The sequence below is a fragment of the Lepisosteus platostomus genome, chromosome 23, assembly GCF_059453375.1.
Source record: "Lepisosteus platostomus isolate fLepPlt1 chromosome 23, fLepPlt1.hap1, whole genome shotgun sequence".
NCBI lineage: Eukaryota > Metazoa > Chordata > Actinopteri > Semionotiformes > Lepisosteidae > Lepisosteus > Lepisosteus platostomus.
The window spans coordinates 2,971,035-2,996,349 of record NC_142633.1 but is presented as its reverse complement, the minus strand read 5'-3'; positions in this window follow the sequence as shown (position 1 = coordinate 2,996,349).

The following is a 25,315-nucleotide window of genomic DNA, read 5'->3' as shown; positions in this document are numbered from 1 at the left end:
AAACATGTTTATTTCTGCTGAAAAACACGTTTTGACCGTTTCTGCACACTGGGGTTAAGAGCTGAGTGTGTGGGCTGTTCTGTGACTTGCTGTTACAGTGGGATTCTGAAGTCTGAAAAAACGCGTTTATTTCGGGCTGAAAAACACGTTTTGAAAAGTGTGCTGTTACTGCCCCATAAGTTAAATGGGGGTGACCAAACTTGCAGAAACATGTTTATTACTGCTGAAAAACACGTTTTAACACTTTCTGCACACTGGGGTTAAGAGCTGAGTGTGTGGGCTCTTCTGAGCCTTGCAGTTACAGTGGGATTCTGAAGACTGAAAAAACGCGTTTATTTCGGGCTGAATAACACGTTTTGAAAAGTGTGCTGTAACTGCCCCATAAGTTAAATGGGGGTGACCAAACTTGCAGAAACATGTTTATTTCTGCTGAAAAACACATTTTGACAACTTCTGCACACTGGGGTTAAGAGCTGAGTGTGTGGGCTCTTCTGAGCCTTGCTGTTACATGGTGATTCAAGTGTTTGAAAAAACGCGTTTATTTCGGGCTGAAAAACACGTTTTGAAACGTGTGCTGTTACTGCCCCATAACTTACATGGGGTTGACCAAACTTGCAGAAACATGTTTATTTCTGCTGAAAAACACGTTGTGACCCTTTCTGCACACTGGGGTTAACAGCTGAACGTGTGGGCTCTTCTGAGCCTTGCTGTTACATGGGGATTCAAGTGTCTGAAAAAACGCGTTTATTTCGGGCTGAAAAACACGTTTTGAAACGTGTGCTGTTACTGCCCAATAACTTACATGGGGTTGACCAAACTTGCAGAAACATGTTTATTTCTACTGAAAAACACGTTTTGACACTTTCTGCACACTGGGGTTCAGAGCTGAGTGTGTGGGCTCTTCTGAGCCTTGCTGTTACATGGGGATTCAGTTGTCTGAAAAAACGCGTTTATTTCGGGCTGAAAAACACGTTTTGAAACGTGTGCTGTTACTGCCCCATAACTTACATGGGGTTGACCAAACTTGCAGAAACATGTTTATTTCTGCTGAAAAACACGTTTTGACCGTTTCTGCACACTGGGGTTAAGAGCTGAGTGTGTGGGCTGTTCTGTGACTTGCTGTTACAGTGGGATTCTGAAGTCTGAAAAAACGCGTTTATTTCGGGCTGAAAAACACGTTTTGAAAAGTGTGCTGTTACTGCCCCATAAGTTAAATGGGGGTGACCAAACTTGCAGAAACATGTTTATTTCTGCTGAAAAACACGTTTTGACACTTTCTGCACACTGGGGTTAAGAGCTGAGTGTGTGGGCTCTTCTGAGCCTTGCAGTTACATTGGGATTCTGAAGTCTGAAAAAACACGTTTATTTCGGGCTGAAAAACACGTTTTGAAAAGTGTGCTGTAACTGCCCCATAAGTTAAATGGGGGTGACCAAACTTGCAGAAACATGTTTATTTCTACTGAAAAACACATTTTGACAACTTCTGCACAATGGGGTTAAGAGCTGAGTGTGTGGGCTCTTCTGAGCCTTGCTGTTACATGGGGATTCAAGTGTCTGAAAAAACGCGTTTATTTCGGGCTGAAAAACACGTTTTGAAAATTTTGCTGTTACTGCCCCATAACTTACATGGGGTTGACCAAACTTGCAGAAACATGTTTATTTCTGCTGAAAAACACGTTTTGACACTTTCTGCACACTGGGGTTAAGAGCTGAGTGTGTGGGCTCTTCTGAGCCTTGCAGTTACATTGGGATTCTGAAGTCTGAAAAAACGCGTTTATTTCGGGCTGAAAAACACGTTTTGAATAGTGTGCTGTAACTGCCCCATAAGTTAAATGGGGGTGACCAAACTTGCAGAAACATGTTTATTTCTGCTGAAAAACACATTTTGACAACTTCTGCACACTGGGGTTAAGAGCTGAGTGTGTGGGCTCTTCTGAGCCTTCCTGTTACATGGGGATTCAAGTGTCTGAAAAAACGCGTTTATTTCGGGCTGAAAAACACGTTTTGAAACATGTGCTGTTACTGCCCCATAACTTACATGGGGTTGACCAAACTTGCAGAAACATGTTTATTTCTACTGAAAAACACGTTTTGACACTTTCTGCACACTGGGGTTCAGAGCTGAGTGTGTGGGCTCTTCTGAGCCTTGCTGTTACATGGGGATTCAGTTGTCTGAAAAAACGCGTTTATTTCGGGCTGAAAAACACGTTTTGAAAAGTGTGCCGCTACTGCCCCATAACTTACATGGAGTTGACCAAACTTGCAGAAACATGTTTATTTCTGCTGAAAAACACGTTTTGACCCTTTCTGCACACTGGGGTTAAGAGCTGAGTGTGTGGGCTCTTCTGAGTTTTGCTGTTACATGGAGATTCAGTTGTCTGAAAAAACGCGTTTATTTCGGGCTGAAAAACACGTTTTGAAAAGTGTGCTGTTACTGCCCCATAACTTACATGGGGTTGACCAAACTTGCAGAAACATGTTTATTTCTGCTGAAAAACACGTTGTGACCCTTTCTGCACACTGGGGTTAACAGCTGAACGTGTGGGCTCTTCTGAGCCTTGCTGTTACATGGGGATTCAGTTGTCTGAAAAAACGCGTTTATTTCGGGCTGAAAAACTCGTTTTGAAAATTTTGCTGTTACTGCCCCATAACTTACATGGGGTTGACCAAACTTGCAGAAACATGTTTATTTCTGCTGAAAAACACGTTCTGACCCTTTCTGCACACTGGGGTTAAGAGCTGAGTGTGTGGGCTCTTCTGAGACTTGCTGTTACATTGGAATTCAGTTGTCTGAAAAATCGCGTTTATTTCGGGCTGAAAAACACGTTTTGAAAAGTGTGCCGTTACTGCCCCATAACTTACATGGGGTTGACCAAACTTGCAGAAACATGTTTATTTGTGTAGAAAAACACGTTTTGACACTTTCTGCACACTGGGGTTAAGAGCTGAGTGTGTGGGCTCTTCTGAGACTTGCTGTTACATGGGGATTCAGTTGTCTGAAAAATCGCGTTTATTTCGGGCTGAAAAACACGTTTTGAAACATGTGCTGTTACTGCCCCATAACTTACATGGGGTTGACCAAACTTGCAGAAACATGTTTATTTCTACTGAAAAACACGTTTTGACAATTTCTGCACACTGGGGTTCAGAGCTGAGTGTGTGGGCTCTTCTGAGCCTTGCTGTTACATGGGGATTCAGTTGTCTGAAAAAACGCGTTTATTTCGGGCTGAAAAACACGTTTTGAAAAGTGTGCCGCTACTGCCCCATAACTTACATGGAGTTGACCAAACTTGCAGAAACATGTTTATTTCTGCTGAAAAACACGTTTTGACCCTTTCTGCACACTGGGGTTAAGAGCTGAGTGTGTGGGCTCTTCTGAGTTTTGCTGTTACATGGAGATTCAGTTGTCTGAAAAAACGCGTTTATTTCGGGCTGAAAAACACGTTTTGAAAAGTGTGCTGTTACTGCCCCATAACTTACATGGGGTTGACCAAACTTGCAGAAACATGTTTATTTCTGCTGAAAAACACGTTGTGACCCTTTCTGCACACTGGGGTTAACAGCTGAACGTGTGGGCTCTTCTGAGCCTTGCTGTTACATGGGGATTCAGTTGTCTGAAAAAACGCGTTTATTTCGGGCTGAAAAACTCGTTTTGAAAATTTTGCTGTTACTGCCCCATAACTTACATGGGGTTGACCAAACTTGCAGAAACATGTTTATTTCTGCTGAAAAACACGTTCTGACCCTTTCTGCACACTGGGGTTAAGAGCTGAGTGTGTGGGCTCTTCTGAGACTTGCTGTTACATTGGAATTCAGTTGTCTGAAAAATCGCGTTTATTTCGGGCTGAAAAACACGTTTTGAAAAGTGTGCCGTTACTGCCCCATAACTTACATGGGGTTGACCAAACTTGCAGAAACATGTTTATTTGTGTAGAAAAACACGTTTTGACACTTTCTGCACACTGGGGTTAAGAGCTGAGTGTGTGGGCTCTTCTGAGACTTGCTGTTACATGGGGATTCAGTTGTCTGAAAAATCGCGTTTATTTCGGGCTGAAAAACACGTTTTGAAACATGTGCTGTTACTGCCCCATAACTTACATGGGGTTGACCAAACTTGCAGAAACATGTTTATTTCTACTGAAAAACACGTTTTGACAATTTCTGCACACTGGGGTTCAGAGCTGAGTGTGTGGGCTCTTCTGAGCCTTGCTGTTACATGGGGATTCAGTTGTCTGAAAAAACGCGTTTATTTCGGGCTGAAAAACACGTTTTGAAAAGTGTGCCGCTACTGCCCCATAACTTACATGGAGTTGACCAAACTTGCAGAAACATGTTTATTTCTGCTGAAAAACACGTTTTGACCCTTTCTGCACACTGGGGTTAACAGCTGAACGTGTGGGCTCTTCTGAGCCTTGCTGTTACATGGGGATTCAGTTGTCTGAAAAAACGCGTTTATTTCGGGCTGAAAAAGACGTTTTGAAAATTGTGCTGTTACTGCCCCATAACTTACATGGGGTTGACCAAACTTGCAGAAACATGTTTATTTCTGCTGAAAAACACGTTTTGACCGTTTCTGCACACTGGGGTTAAGAGCTGAGTGTGTGGGCTGTTCTGTGACTTGCTGTTACAGTGGGATTCAGTTGTCTGAAAAAACGCGTTTATTTCGGGCTGAAAAACACGTTTTGAAAAGTGTGCCGCTACTGCCCCATAACTTACATGGAGTTGACCAAACTTGCAGAAACATGTTTATTTCTGCTGAAAAACACGTTTTGACCCTTTCTGCAAACTGGGGTTAAGAGCTGAGTGTGTGGGCTCTTCTGAGCCTTGCTGTTACATGGAGATTCAGTTGTCTGAAAAAACGCGTTTATTTCGGGCTGAAAAACACGTTTTGAAAAGCGTGCTGTTACTGCCCCATAAGTTAAATGGGGGTGACCAAACTTGCAGAAACATGTTTATTTCTGCTGAAAAACACGTTTTGACACTTTCTGCACACTGGGGTTAAGAGCTGAGTGTGTGGGCTCTTCTGAGCCTTGCAGTTACGGTGGGATTCTGAAGACTGAAAAAACGCGTTTATTTCGGGCTGAATAACACGTTTTGAAAAGTGTGCTGTAACTGCCCCATAAGTTAAATGGGGGTGACCAAACTTGCAGAAACATGTTTATTTCTGCTGAAAAACACATTTTGACAACTTCTGCACACTGGGGTTAAGAGCTGAGTGTGTGGGCTCTTCTGAGCCTTGCTGTTACATGGTGATTCAAGTGTTTGAAAAAACGCGTTTATTTCGGGCTGAAAAACACGTTTTGAAACGTGTGCTGTTACTGCCCCATAACTTACATGGGGTTGACCAAACTTGCAGAAACATGTTTATTTCTGCTGAAAAACACGTTGTGACCCTTTCTGCACACTGGGGTTAACAGCTGAACGTGTGGGCTCTTCTGAGCCTTGCTGTTACATGGGGATTCAAGTGTCTGAAAAAACGCGTTTATTTCGGGCTGAAAAACACGTTTTGAAACGTGTGCTGTTACTGCCCAATAACTTACATGGGGTTGACCAAACTTGCAGAAACATGTTTATTTCTACTGAAAAACACGTTTTGACACTTTCTGCACACTGGGGTTCAGAGCTGAGTGTGTGGGCTCTTCTGAGCCTTGCTGTTACATGGGGATTCAGTTGTCTGAAAAAACGCGTTTATTTCGGGCTGAAAAACACGTTTTGAAACGTGTGCTGTTACTGCCCAATAACTTACATGGGGTTGACCAAACTTGCAGAAACATGTTTATTTCTGCTGAAAAACACGTTTTGACCGTTTCTGCACACTGGGGTTAAGAGCTGAGTGTGTGGGCTGTTCTGTGACTTGCTGTTACAGTGGGATTCTGAAGTCTGAAAAAACGCGTTTATTTCGGGCTGAAAAACACGTTTTGAAAAGTGTGCTGTTACTGCCCCATAAGTTAAATGGGGGTGACCAAACTTGCAGAAACATGTTTATTTCTGCTGAAAAACACGTTTTGACACTTTCTGCACACTGGGGTTAAGAGCTGAGTGTGTGGGCTCTTCTGAGCCTTGCAGTTACATTGGGATTCTGAAGTCTGAAAAAACACGTTTATTTCGGGCTGAAAAACACGTTTTGAAAAGTGTGCTGTAACTGCCCCATAAGTTAAATGGGGGTGACCAAACTTGCAGAAACATGTTTATTTCTACTGAAAAACACATTTTGACAACTTCTGCACAATGGGGTTAAGAGCTGAGTGTGTGGGCTCTTCTGAGCCTTGCTGTTACACGGGGATTCAAGTGTCTGAAAAAACGCGTTTATTTCGGGCTGAAAAACACGTTTTGAAACGTGTGCTGTTACTGCCCCATAACTTACATGGGGTTGACCAAACTTGCAGAAACATGTTTATTTCTACTGAAAAACACGTTTTGACACTTTCTGCACACTGGGGTTCAGAGCTGAGTGTGTGGGCTCTTCTGAGCCTTGCTGTTACATGGGGATTCAAGTGTCTGAAAAAACGCGTTTATTTCGGGCTGAAAAACACGTTTTGAAAATTTTGCTGTTACTGCCCCATAACTTACATGGGGTTGACCAAACTTGCAGAAACATGTTTATTTCTGCTGAAAAACACGTTTTGACACTTTCTGCACACTGGGGTTAAGAGCTGAGTGTGTGGGCTCTTCTGAGCCTTGCAGTTACATTGGGATTCTGAAGTCTGAAAAAACGCGTTTATTTCGGGCTGAAAAACACGTTTTGAATAGTGTGCTGTAACTGCCCCATAAGTTAAATGGGGGTGACCAAACTTGCAGAAACATGTTTATTTCTGCTGAAAAACACATTTTGACAACTTCTGCACACTGGGGTTAAGAGCTGAGTGTGTGGGCTCTTCTGAGCCTTCCTGTTACATGGGGATTCAAGTGTCTGAAAAAACGCGTTTATTTCGGGCTGAAAAACACGTTTTGAAACATGTGCTGTTACTGCCCCATAACTTACATGGGGTTGACCAAACTTGCAGAAACATGTTTATTTCTACTGAAAAACACGTTTTGACCCTTTCTGCACACTGGGGTTAAGAGCTGAGTGTGTGGGCTCTTCTGAGTTTTGCTGTTACATGGAGATTCAGTTGTCTGAAAAAACGCGTTTATTTCGGGCTGAAAAACACGTTTTGAAAAGTGTGCTGTTACTGCCCCATAACTTACATGGGGTTGACCAAACTTGCAGAAACATGTTTATTTCTGCTGAAAAACACGTTGTGACCCTTTCTGCACACTGGGGTTAACAGCTGAACGTGTGGGCTCTTCTGAGCCTTGCTGTTACATGGGGATTCAGTTGTCTGAAAAAACGCGTTTATTTCGGGCTGAAAAACTCGTTTTGAAAATTTTGCTGTTACTGCCCCATAACTTACATGGGGTTGACCAAACTTGCAGAAACATGTTTATTTCTGCTGAAAAACACGTTCTGACCCTTTCTGCACACTGGGGTTAAGAGCTGAGTGTGTGGGCTCTTCTGAGACTTGCTGTTACATTGGAATTCAGTTGTCTGAAAAATCGCGTTTATTTCGGGCTGAAAAACACGTTTTGAAAAGTGTGCCGTTACTGCCCCATAACTTACATGGGGTTGACCAAACTTGCAGAAACATGTTTATTTGTGTAGAAAAACACGTTTTGACACTTTCTGCACACTGGGGTTAAGAGCTGAGTGTGTGGGCTCTTCTGAGACTTGCTGTTACATGGGGATTCAGTTGTCTGAAAAATCGCGTTTATTTCGGGCTGAAAAACACGTTTTGAAACATGTGCTGTTACTGCCCCATAACTTACATGGGGTTGACCAAACTTGCAGAAACATGTTTATTTCTACTGAAAAACACGTTTTGACACTTTCTGCACACTGGGGTTCAGAGCTGAGTGTGTGGGCTCTTCTGAGCCTTGCTGTTACATGGAGATTCAGTTGTCTGAAAAAACGCGTTTATTTCGGGCTGAAAAACACGTTTTGAAACGTGTGCTGTTACTGCCCAATAACTTACATGGGGTTGACGAAAATTGCAGAAACATGTTTATTTCTACTGAAAAACACGTTTTGACACTTTCTGCACACTGGGGTTCAGAGCTGAGTGTGTGGGCTCTTCTGAGCCTTGCTGTTACATGGGGATTCAGTTGTCTGAAAAAACGCGTTTATTTCGGGCTAAAAAACACGTTTTGAAAATTTTGCTGTTACTGCCCCATAACTTACATGGGGTTGACCAAACTTGCAGAACCATGTTTATTTCTGCTGAAAAACACGTTTTGACCCTTTCTGCACACTGGGGTTAAGAGCTGAGTGTGTGGGCTCTTCTGAGCCTTGCAGTTACAGTGGGATTCTGAAGTCTGAAAAAACGCGTTTATTTCGGGCTGAAAAACACGTTTTGAAAAGTGTGCTGTTACTGCCCCATAACTTACATGGGGTTGACCAAACTTGCAGAAACATGTTTATTTCTGCTGAAAAACACGTTCTGACCCTTTCTGCACACTGGGGTTAAGAGCTGAGTGTGTGGGCTCTTCTGAGACTTGCTGTTACATTGGGATTCAGTTGTCTGAAAAATCGCGTTTATTTCGGGCTGAAAAACACGTTTTGAAAAGTGTGCTGTAACTGCCCCATAACTTACATGGGGGTGACCAAACTTGCAGAAACATGTTTATTTATGCTGAAAAACACGTTTTGACACTTTCTGCACACTGGGGTTAAGAGCTGAGTGTGTGGTCTCTTCTGAGCCTTGCAGTTACAGTGGGATTCTGAAGTCAGAAAAAACGCGTTTATTTCGGGCTGAAAAACACGTTTTGAAAAGTGTGCTGTTACTTCCCCATAACTTACATGGGGTTGACCAAACTTGCAGAAACATGTTTATTTCTGCTGAAAAACACGTTTTGACCTTTTCTGCACACTGGGGTTAAGAGCTGAGTGTGTGGGCTCTTCTGAGACTTGCTGTTACATGGGGATTCAGTTGTCTGAAAAATCGCGTTTATTTCGGGCTGAAAAACACGTTTTGAAACATGTGCTGTTACTGCCCCATAACTTACATAGGGTTGACCAAACTTGCAGAAACATGTTTATTTCTACTGAAAAACACGTTTTGACACTTTCTGCACACTGGGGTTCAGAGCTGAGTGTGTGGGCTCTTCTGAGCCTTGCTGTTACATGGGGATTCAGTTGTCTGAAAAAACTTGTTTATTTCGGGCTGAAAAACACGTTTTGAAACGTGTGCTGTTACTGCCCCATAACTTACATGGGGTTGACCAAACTTGCAGAAACATGTTTATTTCTGCTGAAAAACACGTTTTGACCGTTTCTGCACACTGGGGTTAAGAGCTGAGTGTGTGGGCTGTTCTGTGACTTGCTGTTACAGTGGGATTCTGAAGTCTGAAAAAACGCGTTTATTTCGGGCTGAAAAACACGTTTTGAAAAGTGTGCTGTTACTGCCCCTTAAGTTAAATGGGGGTGACCAAACTTGCAGAAACATGTTTATTTCTGCTGAAAAACACGTTTTGACACTTTCTGCACACTGGGGTTAAGAGCTGAGTGTGTGGGCTCTTCTGAGCCTTGCAGTTACATTGGGATTCTGAAGTCTGAAAAAACACGTTTATTTCGGGCTGAAAAACACGTTTTGAAAAGTGTGCTGTAACTGCCCCATAAGTTAAATTGGGGTGACCAAACTTGCAGAAACATGTTTATTTCTACTGAAAAACACATTTTGACAACTTCTGCACAATGGGGTTAAGAGCTGAGTGTGTGGGCTCTTCTGAGCCTTGCTGTTACATGGGGATTCAAGTGTCTGAAAAAACGCGTTTATTTCGGGCTGAAAAACACGTTTTGAAACGTGTGCTGTTACTGCCCCATAACTTACATGGGGTTGACCAAACTTGCAGAAACATGTTTATTTCTACTGAAAAACACGTTTTGACACTTTCTGCACACTGGGGTTCAGAGCTGAGTGTGTGGGCTCTTCTGAGCCTTGCTGTTACATGGGGATTCAAGTGTCTGAAAAAACGCGTTTATTTCGGGCTGAAAAACACGTTTTGAAAATTTTGCTGTTACTGCCCCATAACTTACATGGGGTTGACCAAACTTGCAGAAACATGTTTATTTCTGCTGAAAAACACGTTTTGACACTTTCTGCACACTGGGGTTAAGAGCTGAGTGTGTGGGCTCTTCTGAGCCTTGCAGTTACATTGGGATTCTGAAGTCTGAAAAAACGCGTTTATTTCGGGCTGAAAAACACGTTTTGAATAGTGTGCTGTAACTGCCCCATAAGTTAAATGGGGGTGACCAAACTTGCAGAAACATGTTTATTTCTGCTGAAAAACACATTTTGACAACTTCTGCACACTGGGGTTAAGAGCTGAGTGTGTGGGCTCTTCTGAGCCTTCCTGTTACATGGGGATTCAAGTGTCTGAAAAAACGCGTTTATTTCGGGCTGAAAAACACGTTTTGAAACATGTGCTGTTACTGCCCCATAACTTACATGGGGTTGACCAAACTTGCAGAAACATGTTTATTTCTACTGAAAAACACGTTTTGACACTTTCTGCACACTGGGGTTCAGAGCTGAGTGTGTGGGCTCTTCTGAGCCTTGCTGTTACATGGGGATTCAGTTGTCTGAAAAAACGCGTTTATTTCGGGCTGAAAAACACGTTTTGAAAAGTGTGCCGCTACTGCCCCATAACTTACATGGAGTTGACCAAACTTGCAGAAACATGTTTATTTCTGCTGAAAAACACGTTTTGACCCTTTCTGCACACTGGGGTTAAGAGCTGAGTGTGTGGGCTCTTCTGAGTTTTGCTGTTACATGGAGATTCAGTTGTCTGAAAAAACGCGTTTATTTCGGGCTGAAAAACACGTTTTGAAAAGTGTGCTGTTACTGCCCCATAACTTACATGGGGTTGACCAAACTTGCAGAAACATGTTTATTTCTGCTGAAAAACACGTTGTGACCCTTTCTGCACACTGGGGTTAACAGCTGAACGTGTGGGCTCTTCTGAGCCTTGCTGATACATGGGGATTCAGTTGTCTGAAAAAACGCGTTTATTTCGGGCTGAAAAACACGTTTTGAAAATTTTGCTGTTACTGCCCCATAACTTACATGGGGTTGACCAAACTTGCAGAAACATGTTTATTTCTGCTGAAAAACACGTTCTGACACTTTCTGCACACTGGGGTTAAGAGCTGAGTGTGTGGGCTCTTCTGAGACTTGCTGTTACATGGGGATTCAGTTGTCTGAAAAATCGCGTTTATTTCGGGCTGAAAAACACGTTTTGAAACATGTGCTGTTACTGCCCCATAACTTACATGGGGTTGACCAAACTTGCAGAAACATGTTTATTTCTACTGAAAAACACGTTTTGACACTTTCTGCACACTGGGGTTCAGAGCTGAGTGTGTGGGCTCTTCTGAGCCTTGCTGTTACATGGGGATTCAGTTGTCTGAAAAAACGCGTTTATTTCGGGCTGAAAAACACGTTTTGAAAAGTGTGCCGCTACTGCCCCATAACTTACATGGAGTTGACCAAACTTGCAGAAACATGTTTATTTCTGCTGAAAAACACGTTTTGACCCTTTCTGCACACTGGGGTTAACAGCTGAACGTGTGGGCTCTTCTGAGCCTTGCTGTTACATGGGGATTCAGTTGTCTGAAAAAACGCGTTTATTTCGGGCTGAAAAAGACGTTTTGAAAATTGTGCTGTTACTGCCCCATAACTTACATGGGGTTGACCAAACTTGCAGAAACATGTTTATTTCTGCTGAAAAACACGTTTTGACCGTTTCTGCACACTGGGGTTAAGAGCTGAGTGTGTGGGCTGTTCTGTGACTTGCTGTTACAGTGGGATTCAGTTGTCTAAAAAAACGCGTTTATTTCGGGCTGAAAAACACGTTTTGAAAAGTGTGCCGCTACTGCCCCATAACTTACATGGAGTTGACCAAACTTGCAGAAACATGTTTATTTCTGCTGAAAAACACGTTTTGACCCTTTCTGCAAACTGGGGTTAAGAGCTGAGTGTGTGGGCTCTTCTGAGCCTTGCTGTTACATGGAGATTCAGTTGTCTGAAAAAACGCGTTTATTTCGGGCTGAAAAACACGTTTTGAAAAGTGTGCTGTTACTGCCCCATAACTTACATGGGGTTGACCAAACTTGCAGAAACATGTTTATTTCTGCTGAAAAACACGTTGTGACCCTTTCTGCACACTGGGGTTAAGAGCTGAGTGTGTGGGCTCTTCTGAGCCTTGCTGTTACATGGAGATTCAGTTGTCTGAAAAAACGCGTTTATTTCGGGCTGAAAAAAACGTTTTGAAAAGTGTGCTGTTACTGCCCCATAACTTACATGGGGTTGACCAAACTTGCAGAAACATGTTTATTTCTGCTGAAAAACACGTTGTGACCCTTTCTGCACACTGGGGTTAACAGCTGAACGTGTGGGCTCTTCTGAGCCTTGCTGTTACATGGGGATTCAGTTGTCTGAAAAAACGCGTTTATTTCGGGCTGAAAAACACGTTTTGAAAATTGTGCTGTTACTGCCCCATAACTTACATGGGGTTGACCAAACTTGCAGAAACATGTTTATTTCTGCTGAAAAACACGTTTTGACCGTTTCTGCACACTGGGGTTAAGAGCTGAGTGTGTGGGCTGTTCTGTGACTTGCTGTTACAGTGGGATTCTGAAGTCTGAAAAAACGCGTTTATTTCGGGCTGAAAAACACGTTTTGAAAAGTGTGCTGTTACTGCCCCATAAGTTAAATGGGGGTGACCAAACTTGCAGAAACATGTTTATTTCTGCTAAAAAACACGTTTTGACACTTTCTGCACACTGGGGTTAAGAGCTGAGTGTGTGGGCTCTTCTGAGCCTTGCAGTTACAGTGGGATTCTGAAGACTGAAAAAACGCGTTTATTTCGGGCTGAATAACACGTTTTGAAAAGTGTGCTGTAACTGCCCCATAAGTTAAATGGGGGTGACCAAACTTGCAGAAACATGTTTATTTCTGCTGAAAAACACATTTTGACAACTTCTGCACACTGGGGTTAAGAGCTGAGTGTGTGGGCTCTTCTGAGCCTTGCTGTTACATGGTGATTCAAGTGTCTGAAAAAACGCGTTTATTTCGGGCTGAAAAACACGTTTTGAAACGTGTGCTGTTACTGCCCCATAACTTACATGGGGTTGACCAAACTTGCAGAAACATGTTTATTTCTGCTGAAAAACACGTTGTGACCCTTTCTGCACACTGGGGTTAACAGCTGAACGTGTGGGCTCTTCTGAGCCTTGCTGTTACATGGGGATTCAAGTGTCTGAAAAAACGCGTTTATTTCGGGCTGAAAAACACGTTTTGAAACGTGTGCTGTTACTGCCCCATAAGTTAAATGGGGGTGACCAAACTTGCAGAAACATGTTTATTTCTGCTGAAAAACACGTTTTGACACTTTCTGCACACTGGGGTTAAGAGCTGAGTGTGTGGGCTCTTCTGAGCCTTGCAGTTACATTGGGATTCTGAAGTCTGAAAAAACACGTTTATTTCGGGCTGAAAAACACGTTTTGAAAAGTGTGCTGTAACTGCCCCATAAGTTAAATGGGGGTGACCAAACTTGCAGAAACATGTTTATTTCTACTGAAAAACACATTTTGACAACTTCTGCACAATGGGGTTAAGAGCTGAGTGTGTGGGCTCTTCTGAGCCTTGCTGTTACATGGGGATTCAAGTGTCTGAAAAAACGCGTTTATTTCGGGCTGAAAAACACGTTTTGAAAATTTTGCTGTTACTGCCCCATAACTTACATGGGGTTGACCAAACTTGCAGAAACATGTTTATTTCTGCTGAAAAACACGTTTTGACACTTTCTGCACACTGGGGTTAAGAGCTGAGTGTGTGGGCTCTTCTGAGCCTTGCAGTTACATTGGGATTCTGAAGTCTGAAAAAACGCGTTTATTTCGGGCTGAAAAACACGTTTTGAATAGTGTGCTGTAACTGCCCCATAAGTTAAATGGGGGTGACCAAACTTGCAGAAACATGTTTATTTCTGCTGAAAAACACATTTTGACAACTTCTGCACACTGGGGTTAAGAGCTGAGTGTGTGGGCTCTTCTGAGCCTTCCTGTTACATGGGGATTCAAGTGTCTGAAAAAACGCGTTTATTTCGGGCTGAAAAACACGTTTTGAAACATGTGCTGTTACTGCCCCATAACTTACATGGGGTTGACCAAACTTGCAGAAACATGTTTATTTCTACTGAAAAACACGTTTTGACACTTTCTGCACACTGGGGTTCAGAGCTGAGTGTGTGGGCTCTTCTGAGCCTTGCTGTTACATGGGGATTCAGTTGTCTGAAAAAACGCGTTTATTTCGGGCTGAAAAACACGTTTTGAAAAGTGTGCCGCTACTGCCCCATAACTTACATGGAGTTGACCAAACTTGCAGAAACATGTTTATTTCTGCTGAAAAACACGTTTTGACCCTTTCTGCACACTGGGGTTAAGAGCTGAGTGTGTGGGCTCTTCTGAGTTTTGCTGTTACATGGAGATTCAGTTGTCTGAAAAAACGCGTTTATTTCGGGCTGAAAAACACGTTTTGAAAAGTGTGCTGTTACTGCCCCATAACTTACATGGGGTTGACCAAACTTGCAGAAACATGTTTATTTCTGCTGAAAAACACGTTGTGACCCTTTCTGCACACTGGGGTTAACAGCTGAACGTGTGGGCTCTTCTGAGCCTTGCTGTTACATGGGGATTCAGTTGTCTGAAAAAACGCGTTTATTTCGGGCTGAAAAACTCGTTTTGAAAATTTTGCTGTTACTGCCCCATAACTTACATGGGGTTGACCAAACTTGCAGAAACATGTTTATTTCTGCTGAAAAACACGTTCTGACCCTTTCTGCACACTGGGGTTAAGAGCTGAGTGTGTGGGCTCTTCTGAGACTTGCTGTTACATTGGAATTCAGTTGTCTGAAAAATCGCGTTTATTTCGGGCTGAAAAACACGTTTTGAAAAGTGTGCCGTTACTGCCCCATAACTTACATGGGGTTGACCAAACTTGCAGAAACATGTTTATTTGTGTAGAAAAACACGTTTTGACACTTTCTGCACACTGGGGTTAAGAGCTGAGTGTGTGGGCTCTTCTGAGACTTGCTGTTACATGGGGATTCAGTTGTCTGAAAAATCGCGTTTATTTCGGGCTGAAAAACACGTTTTGAAACATGTGCTGTTACTGCCCCATAACTTACATGGGGTTGACCAAACTTGCAGAAACATGTTTATTTCTACTGAAAAACACGTTTTGACAATTTCTGCACACTGGGGTTCAGAGCTGAGTGTGTGGGCTCTTCTGAGCCTTGCTGTTACATGGGGATTCAGTTGTCTGAAAAAACGCGTTTATTTCGGGCTGAAAAACACGTTTTTAAAAGTGTGCCGCTACTGCCCCATAACTTACATGGAGTTGACCAAACTTGCAGAAACATGTTTATTTCTGCTGAAAAACACGTTTTGACCCTTTCTGCACACTGGGGTTAAGAGCTGAGTGTGTGGGCTCTTCTGAGTTTTGCTGTTACATGGAGATTCAGTTGTCTGAAAAAACGCGTTTATTTCGGGCTGAAAAACACGTTTTGAAAAGTGTGCTGTTACTGCCCCATAACTTACATGGGGTTGACCAAACTTGCAGAAACATGTTTATTTCTGCTGAAAAACACGTTGTGACCCTTTCTGCACACTGGGGTTAACAGCTGAACGTGTGGGCTCTTCTGAGCCTTGCTGTTACATGGGGATTCAGTTGTCTGAAAAAACGCGTTTATTTCGGGCTGAAAAACTCGTTTTGAAAATTTTGCTGTTACTGCCCCATAACTTACATGGGGTTGACCAAACTTGCAGAAACATGTTTATTTCTGCTGAAAAACACGTTCTGACCCTTTCTGCACACTGGGGTTAAGAGCTGAGTGTGTGGGCTCTTCTGAGACTTGCTGTTACATTGGAATTCAGTTGTCTGAAAAATCGCGTTTATTTCGGGCTGAAAAACACGTTTTGAAAAGTGTGCCGTTACTGCCCCATAACTTACATGGGGTTGACCAAACTTGCAGAAACATGTTTATTTGTGTAGAAAAACACGTTTTGACACTTTCTGCACACTGGGGTTAAGAGCTGAGTGTGTGGGCTCTTCTGAGACTTGCTGTTACATGGGGATTCAGTTGTCTGAAAAATCGCGTTTATTTCGGGCTGAAAAACACGTTTTGAAACATGTGCTGTTACTGCCCCATAACTTACATGGGGTTGACCAAACTTGCAGAAACATGTTTATTTCTACTGAAAAACACGTTTTGACAATTTCTGCACACTGGGGTTCAGAGCTGAGTGTGTGGGCTCTTCTGAGCCTTGCTGTTACATGGGGATTCAGTTGTCTGAAAAAACGCGTTTATTTCGGGCTGAAAAACACGTTTTGAAAAGTGTGCCGCTACTGCCCCATAACTTACATGGAGTTGACCAAACTTGCAGAAACATGTTTATTTCTGCTGAAAAACACGTTTTGACCCTTTCTGCACACTGGGGTTAACAGCTGAACGTGTGGGCTCTTCTGAGCCTTGCTGTTACATGGGGATTCAGTTGTCTGAAAAAACGCGTTTATTTCGGGCTGAAAAAGACGTTTTGAAAATTGTGCTGTTACTGCCCCATAACTTACATGGGGTTGACCAAACTTGCAGAAACATGTTTATTTCTGCTGAAAAACACGTTTTGACCGTTTCTGCACACTGGGGTTAAGAGCTGAGTGTGTGGGCTGTTCTGTGACTTGCTGTTACAGTGGGATTCAGTTGTCTGAAAAAACGCGTTTATTTCGGGCTGAAAAACACGTTTTGAAAAGTGTGCCGCTACTGCCCCATAACTTACATGGAGTTGACCAAACTTGCAGAAACATGTTTATTTCTGCTGAAAAACACGTTTTGACCCTTTCTGCAAACTGGGGTTAAGAGCTGAGTGTGTGGGCTCTTCTGAGCCTTGCTGTTACATGGAGATTCAGTTGTCTGAAAAAACGCGTTTATTTCGGGCTGAAAAACACGTTTTGAAAAGTGTGCTGTTACTGCCCCATAACTTACATGGGGTTGACCAAACTTGCAGAAACATGTTTATTTCTGCTGAAAAACACGTTGTGACCCTTTCTGCACACTGGGGTTAAGAGCTGAGTGTGTGGGCTCTTCTGAGCCTTGCTGTTACATGGAGATTCAGTTGTCTGAAAAAACGCGTTTATTTCGGGCTGAAAAAAACGTTTTGAAAAGTGTGCTGTTACTGCCCCATAACTTACATGGGGTTGACCAAACTTGCAGAAACATGTTTATTTCTGCTGAAAAACACGTTGTGACCCTTTCTGCACACTGGGGTTAACAGCTGAACGTGTGGGCTCTTCTGAGCCTTGCTGTTACATGGGGATTCAGTTGTCTGAAAAAACGCGTTTATTTCGGGCTGAAAAACACGTTTTGAAAATTGTGCTGTTACTGCCCCATAACTTATATGGGGTTGACCAAACTTGCAGAAACATGTTTATTTCTGCTGAAAAACACGTTTTGACCGTTTCTGCACACTGGGGTTAAGAGCTGAGTGTGTGGGCTGTTCTGTGACTTGCTGTTACAGTGGGATTCTGAAGTCTGAAAAAACGCGTTTATTTCGGGCTGAAAAACACGTTTTGAAAAGTGTGCTGTTACTGCCCCATAAGTTAAATGGGGGTGACCAAACTTGCAGAAACATGTTTATTTCTGCTGAAAAACACGTTTTGACACTTTCTGCACACTGGGGTTAAGAGCTGAGTGTGTGGGCTCTTCTGAGCCTTGCAGTTACGGTGGGATTCTGAAGACTGAAAAAACGCGTTTATTTCGGGCTGAATAACACGTTTTGAAAAGTGTGCTGTAACTGCCCCATAAGTTAAATGGGGGTGACCAAACTTGCAGAAACATGTTTATTTCTGCTGAAAAACACATTTTGACAACTTCTGCACACTGGGGTTAAGAGCTGAGTGTGTGGGCTCTTCTGAGCCTTGCTGTTACATGGTGATTCAAGTGTTTGAAAAAACGCGTTTATTTCGGGCTGAAAAACACGTTTTGAAACGTGTGCTGTTACTGCCCCATAACTTACATGGGGTTGACCAAACTTGTAGAAACATGTTTATTTCTGCTGAAAAACACGTTGTGACCCTTTCTGCACACTGGGGTTAACAGCTGAACGTGTGGGCTCTTCTGAGCCTTGCTGTTACATGGGGATTCAAGTGTCTGAAAAAACGCGTTTATTTCGGGCTGAAAAACACGTTTTGAAACGTGTGCTGTTACTGCCCAATAACTTACATGGGGTTGACCAAACTTGCAGAAACATGTTTATTTCTACTGAAAAACACGTTTTGACACTTTCTGCACACTGGGGTTCAGAGCTGAGTGTGTGGGCTCTTCTGAGCCTTGCTGTTACATGGGGATTCAGTTGTCTGAAAAAACGCGTTTATTTCGGGCTGAAAAACACGTTTTGAAACGTGTGCTGTTACTGCCCCATAACTTACATGGGGTTGACCAAACTTGCAGAAACATGTTTATTTCTGCTGAAAAACACGTTTTGACCGTTTCTGCACACTGGGGTTAAGAGCTGAGTGTGTGGGCTGTTCTGTGACTTGCTGTTACAGTGGGATTCTGAAGTCTGAAAAAACGCGTTTATTTCGGGCTGAAAAACACGTTTTGAAAAGTGTGCTGTTACTGCCCCATAAGTTAAATGGGGGTGACCAAACTTGCAGAAACATGTTTATTTCTGCTGAAAAACACGTTTTGACACTTTCTGCACACTGGGGTTAAGAGCTGAGTGTGTGGGCTCTTCTGAGCCTTGCAGTTACATTGGGATTCTGAAGTCTGAAAAAACACGTTTATTTCGGGCTGAAAAACACGTTTTGAAAAGTGTGCTGTAACTGCCCCATAAGTTAAATGGGGGTGACCAAACTTGCAGAAACATGTTTATTTCTACTGAAAAACACATTTTGACAACTTCTGCACAATGGGGTTAAGAGCTGAGTGTGTGGGCTCTTCTGAGCCTTGCTGTTACATGGGGATTCAAGTGTCTGAAAAAACGCGTTTATTTCGGGCTGAAAAACACGTTTTGAAACGTGTGCTGTTACTGCCCCATAACTTACATGGGGTTGACCAAACTTGCAGAAACATGTTTATTTCTACTGAAAAACACGTTTTGACACTTTCTGCACACTGGGGTTCAGAGCTGAGTGTGTGGGCTCTTCTGAGCCTTGCTGTTACATGGGGATTCAAGTGTCTGAAAAAACGCGTTTATTTCGGGCTGAAAAACACGTTTTGAAAATTTTGCTGTTACTGCCCCATAACTTACATGGGGTTGACCAAACTTGCAGAAACATGTTTATTTCTGCTGAAAAACACGTTTTGACACTTTCTGCACACTGGGGTTAAGAGCTGAGTGTGTGGGCTCTTCTGAGCCTTGCAGTTACATTGGGATTCTGAAGTCTGAAAAAACGCGTTTATTTCGGGCTGAAAAACACGTTTTGAATAGTGTGCTGTAACTGCCCCATAAGTTAAATGGGGGTGACCAAACTTGCAGAAACATGTTTATTTCTGCTGAAAAACACATTTTGACAACTTCTGCACACTGGGGTTAAGAGCTGAGTGTGTGGGCTCTTCTGAGCCTTCCTGTTACATGGGGATTCAAGTGTCTGAAAAAACGCGTTTATTTCGGGCTGAAAAACACGTTTTGAAACATGTGCTGTTACTGCCCCATAACTTACATGGGGTTGACCAAACTTGCAGAAACATGTTTATTTCTACTGAAAAACACGTTTTGACCCTTTCTGCACACTGGGGTTAAGAGCTGAGTGTGTGGGCTCTTCTGAGTTTTGCTGTTACATGGAGATTCAGTTGTCTGAAAAAACGCGTTTATTTCGGGCTGAAAAACACGTTTTGAAAAGTGTGCTGTTACTGCCCCATAACTTACATGGGGTTGACCAAACTTGCAGAAACATGTTTATTTCTGCTGAAAAACACGTTGTGACCCTTTCTGCACACTGGGGTTAACAGCTGAACGTGTGGGCTCTTCTGAGCCTTGCTGTTACATGGGGATTCAGTTGTCTGAAAAAACGCGTTTATTTCGGGCTGAAAAACTCGTTTTGAAAATTTTGCTGTTACTGCCCCATAACTTACATGGGGTTGACCAAACTTGCAGAAACATGTTTATTTCTGCTGAAAAACACGTTCTGACCCTTTCTGCACACTGGGGTTAAGAGCTGAGTGTGTGGGCTCTTCTGAGACTTGCTGTTACATTGGAATTCAGTTGTCTGAAAAATCGCGTTTATTTCGGGCTGAAAAACACGTTTTGAAAAGTGTGCCGTTACTGCCCCATAACTTACATGGGGTTGACCAAACTTGCAGAAACATGTTTATTTGTGTAGAAAAACACGTTTTGACACTTTCTGCACACTGGGGTTAAGAGCTGAGTGTGTGGGCTCTTCTGAGACTTGCTGTTACATGGGGATTCAGTTGTCTGAAAAATCGCGTTTATTTCGGGCTGAAAAACACGTTTTGAAACATGTGCTGTTACTGCCCCATAACTTACATGGGGTTGACCAAACTTGCAGAAACATGTTTATTTCTACTGAAAAACACGTTTTGAAAAGTGTGCCGTTACTGCCCCATAACTTACATGGGGTTGACCAAACTTGCAGAAACATGTTTATTTGTGTAGAAAAACACGTTTTGACACTTTCTGCACACTGGGGTTAAGAGCTGAGTGTGTGGGCTCTTCTGAGACTTGCTGTTACATGGGGATTCAGTTGTCTGAAAAATCGCGTTTATTTCGGGCTGAAAAACACGTTTTGAAACATGTGCTGTTACTGCCCCATAACTTACATGGGGTTGACCAAACTTGCAGAAACATGTTTATTTCTACTGAAAAACACGTTTTGACACTTTCTGCACACTGGGGTTCAGAGCTGAGTGTGTGGGCTCTTCTGAGCCTTGCTGTTACATGGGGATTCAGTTGTCTGAAAAAACGCGTTTATTTCGGGCTGAAAAACACGTTTTGAAAAGTGTGCCGCTACTGCCCCATAACTTACATGGAGTTGACCAAACTTGCAGAAACATGTTTATTTCTGCTGAAAAACACGTTTTGACCCTTTCTGCACACTGGGGTTAACAGCTGAACGTGTGGGCTCTTCTGAGCCTTGCTGTTACATGGGGATTCAGTTGTCTGAAAAAACGCGTTTATTTCGGGCTGAAAAAGACGTTTTGAAAATTGTGCTGTTACTGCCCCATAACTTACATGGGGTTGACCAAACTTGCAGAAACATGTTTATTTCTGCTGAAAAACACGTTTTGACCGTTTCTGCACACTGGGGTTAAGAGCTGAGTGTGTGGGCTGTTCTGTGACTTGCTGTTACAGTGGGATTCAGTTGTCTGAAAAAACGCGTTTATTTCGGGCTGAAAAACACGTTTTGAAAAGTGTGCCGCTACTGCCCCATAACTTACATGGAGTTGACCAAACTTGCAGAAACATGTTTATTTCTGCTGAAAAACACGTTTTGACCCTTTCTGCAAACTGGGGTTAAGAGCTGAGTGTGTGGGCTCTTCTGAGCCTTGCTGTTACATGGAGATTCAGTTGTCTGAAAAAACGCGTTTATTTCGGGCTGAAAAACACGTTTTGAAAAGTGTGCTGTTACTGCCCCATAACTTACATGGGGTTGACCAAACTTGCAGAAACATGTTTATTTCTGCTGAAAAACACGTTGTGACCCTTTCTGCACACTGGGGTTAAGAGCTGAGTGTGTGGGCTCTTCTGAGCCTTGCTGTTACATGGAGATTCAGTTGTCTGAAAAAACGCGTTTATTTCGGGCTGAAAAAAACGTTTTGAAAAGTGTGCTGTTACTGCCCCATAACTTACATGGGGTTGACCAAACTTGCAGAAACATGTTTATTTCTGCTGAAAAACACGTTGTGACCCTTTCTGCACACTGGGGTTAACAGCTGAACGTGTGGGCTCTTCTGAGCCTTGCTGTTACATGGGGATTCAGTTGTCTGAAAAAACGCGTTTATTTCGGGCTGAAAAACACGTTTTGAAAATTGTGCTGTTACTGCCCCATAACTTACATGGGGTTGACCAAACTTGCAGAAACATGTTTATTTCTGCTGAAAAACACGTTTTGACCGTTTCTGCACACTGGGGTTAAGAGCTGAGTGTGTGGGCTGTTCTGTGACTTGCTGTTACAGTGGGATTCTGAAGTCTGAAAAAACGCGTTTATTTCGGGCTGAAAAACACGTTTTGAAAAGTGTGCTGTTACTGCCCCATAAGTTAAATGGGGGTGACCAAACTTGCAGAAACATGTTTATTTCTGCTAAAAAACACGTTTTGACACTTTCTGCACACTGGGGTTAAGAGCTGAGTGTGTGGGCTCTTCTGAGCCTTGCAGTTACAGTGGGATTCTGAAGTCTGAAAAAACGCGTTTATTTCGGGCTGAATAACACGTTTTGAAAAGTGTGCTGTAACTGCCCCATAAGTTAAATGGGGGTGACCAAACTTGCAGAAACATGTTTATTTCTGCTGAAAAACACATTTTGACAACTTCTGCACACTGGGGTTAAGAGCTGAGTGTGTGGGCTCTTCTGAGCCTTGCTGTTACATGGTGATTCAAGTGTCTGAAAAAACGCGTTTATTTCGGGCTGAAAAACACGTTTTGAAACGTGTGCTGTTACTGCCCCATAACTTACATGGGGTTGACCAAACTTGCAGAAACATGTTTATTTCTGCTGAAAAACACGTTGTGACCCTTTCTGCACACTGGGGTTAACAGCTGAACGTGTGGGCTCTTCTGAGCCTTGCTGTTACATGGGGATTCAAGTGTCTGAAAAAACGCGTTTATTTCGGGCTGAAAAACACGTTTTGAAACGTGTGCTGTTACTGCCCAATAACTTACATGGGGTTGACGAAAATTGCAGAAACATGTTTATTTCTACTGAAAAACACGTTTTGACACTTTCTGCACACTGGGGTTCAGAGCTGAGTGTGTGGGCTCTTCTGAGCCTTGCTGTTACATGGGGATTCAGTTGTCTGAAAAAACGCGTTTATTTCGGGCTGAAAAACACGTTTTGAAAATTTTGCTGTTACTGCCCCATAACTTACATGGGGTTGACCAAACTTGCAGAACCATGTTTATTTCTGCTGAAAAACACGTTTTGACCCTTTCTGCACACTGGGGTTAAGAGCTGAGTGTGTGGGCTCTTCTGAGCCTTGCAGTTACAGTGGGATTCTGAAGTCTGAAAAAACGCGTTTATTTCGGGCTGAAAAACACGTTTTGAAAAGTGTGCTGTTACTGCCCCATAACTTACATGGGGTTGACCAAACTTGCAGAAACATGTTTATTTCTGCTGAAAAACACGTTCTGACCCTTTCTGCACACTGGGGTTAAGAGCTGAGTGTGTGGGCTCTTCTGAGACTTGCTGTTACATTGGGATTCAGTTGTCTGAAAAATCGCGTTTATTTCGGGCTGAAAAACACGTTTTGAAAAGTGTGCTGTAACTGCCCCATAACTTACATGGGGGTGACCAAACTTGCAGAAACATGTTTATTTATGCTGAAAAACACGTTTTGACACTTTCTGCACACTGGGGTTAAGAGCTGAGTGTGTGGTCTCTTCTGAGCCTTGCAGTTACAGTGGGATTCTGAAGTCAGAAAAAACGCGTTTATTTCGGGCTGAAAAACACGTTTTGAAAAGTGTGCTGTTACTTCCCCATAACTTACATGGGGTTGACCAAACTTGCAGAAACATGTTTATTTCTGCTGAAAAACACGTTTTGACCTTTTCTGCACACTGGGGTTAAGAGCTGAGTGTGTGGGCTCTTCTGAGACTTGCTGTTACATGGGGATTCAGTTGTCTGAAAAATCGCGTTTATTTCGGGCTGAAAAACACGTTTTGAAACATGTGCTGTTACTGCCCCATAACTTACATAGGGTTGACCAAACTTGCAGAAACATGTTTATTTCTACTGAAAAACACGTTTTGACACTTTCTGCACACTGGGGTTCAGAGCTGAGTGTGTGGGCTCTTCTGAGCCTTGCTGTTACATGGGGATTCAGTTGTCTGAAAAAACGCGTTTATTTCGGGCTGAAAAACACGTTTTGAAACGTGTGCTGTTACTGCCCCATAACTTACATGGGGTTGACCAAACTTGCAGAAACATGTTTATTTCTGCTGAAAAACACGTTTTGACCGTTTCTGCACACTGGGGTTAAGAGCTGAGTGTGTGGGCTGTTCTGTGACTTGCTGTTACAGTGGGATTCTGAAGTCTGAAAAAACGCGTTTATTTCGGGCTGAAAAACACGTTTTGAAAAGTGTGCTGTTACTGCCCCTTAAGTTAAATGGGGGTGACCAAACTTGCAGAAACATGTTTATTTCTGCTGAAAAACACGTTTTGACACTTTCTGCACACTGGGGTTAAGAGCTGAGTGTGTGGGCTCTTCTGAGCCTTGCAGTTACATTGGGATTCTGAAGTCTGAAAAAACACGTTTATTTCGGGCTGAAAAACACGTTTTGAAAAGTGTGCTGTAACTGCCCCATAAGTTAAATTGGGGTGACCAAACTTGCAGAAACATGTTTATTTCTACTGAAAAACACATTTTGACAACTTCTGCACAATGGGGTTAAGAGCTGAGTGTGTGGGCTCTTCTGAGCCTTGCTGTTACATGGGGATTCAAGTGTCTGAAAAAACGCGTTTATTTCGGGCTGAAAAACACGTTTTGAAACGTGTGCTGTTACTGCCCCATAACTTACATGGGGTTGACCAAACTTGCAGAAACATGTTTATTTCTGCTGAAAAACACGTTTTGACACTTTCTGCACACTGGGGTTAAGAGCTGAGTGTGTGGGCTCTTCTGAGCCTTGCAGTTACATTGGGATTCTGAAGTCTGAAAAAACGCGTTTATTTCGGGCTGAAAAACACGTTTTGAATAGTGTGCTGTAAATGCCCCATAAGTTAAATGGGGGTGACCAAACTTGCAGAAACATGTTTATTTCTGCTGAAAAACACATTTTGACAACTTCTGCACACTGGGGTTAAGAGCTGAGTGTGTGGGCTCTTCTGAGCCTTCCTGTTACATGGGGATTCAAGTGTCTGAAAAAACGCGTTTATTTCGGGCTGAAAAACACGTTTTGAAACATGTGCTGTTACTGCCCCATAACTTACATGGGGTTGACCAAACTTGCAGAAACATGTTTATTTCTACTGAAAAACACGTTTTGACACTTTCTGCACACTGGGGTTCAGAGCTGAGTGTGTGGGCTCTTCTGAGCCTTGCTGTTAC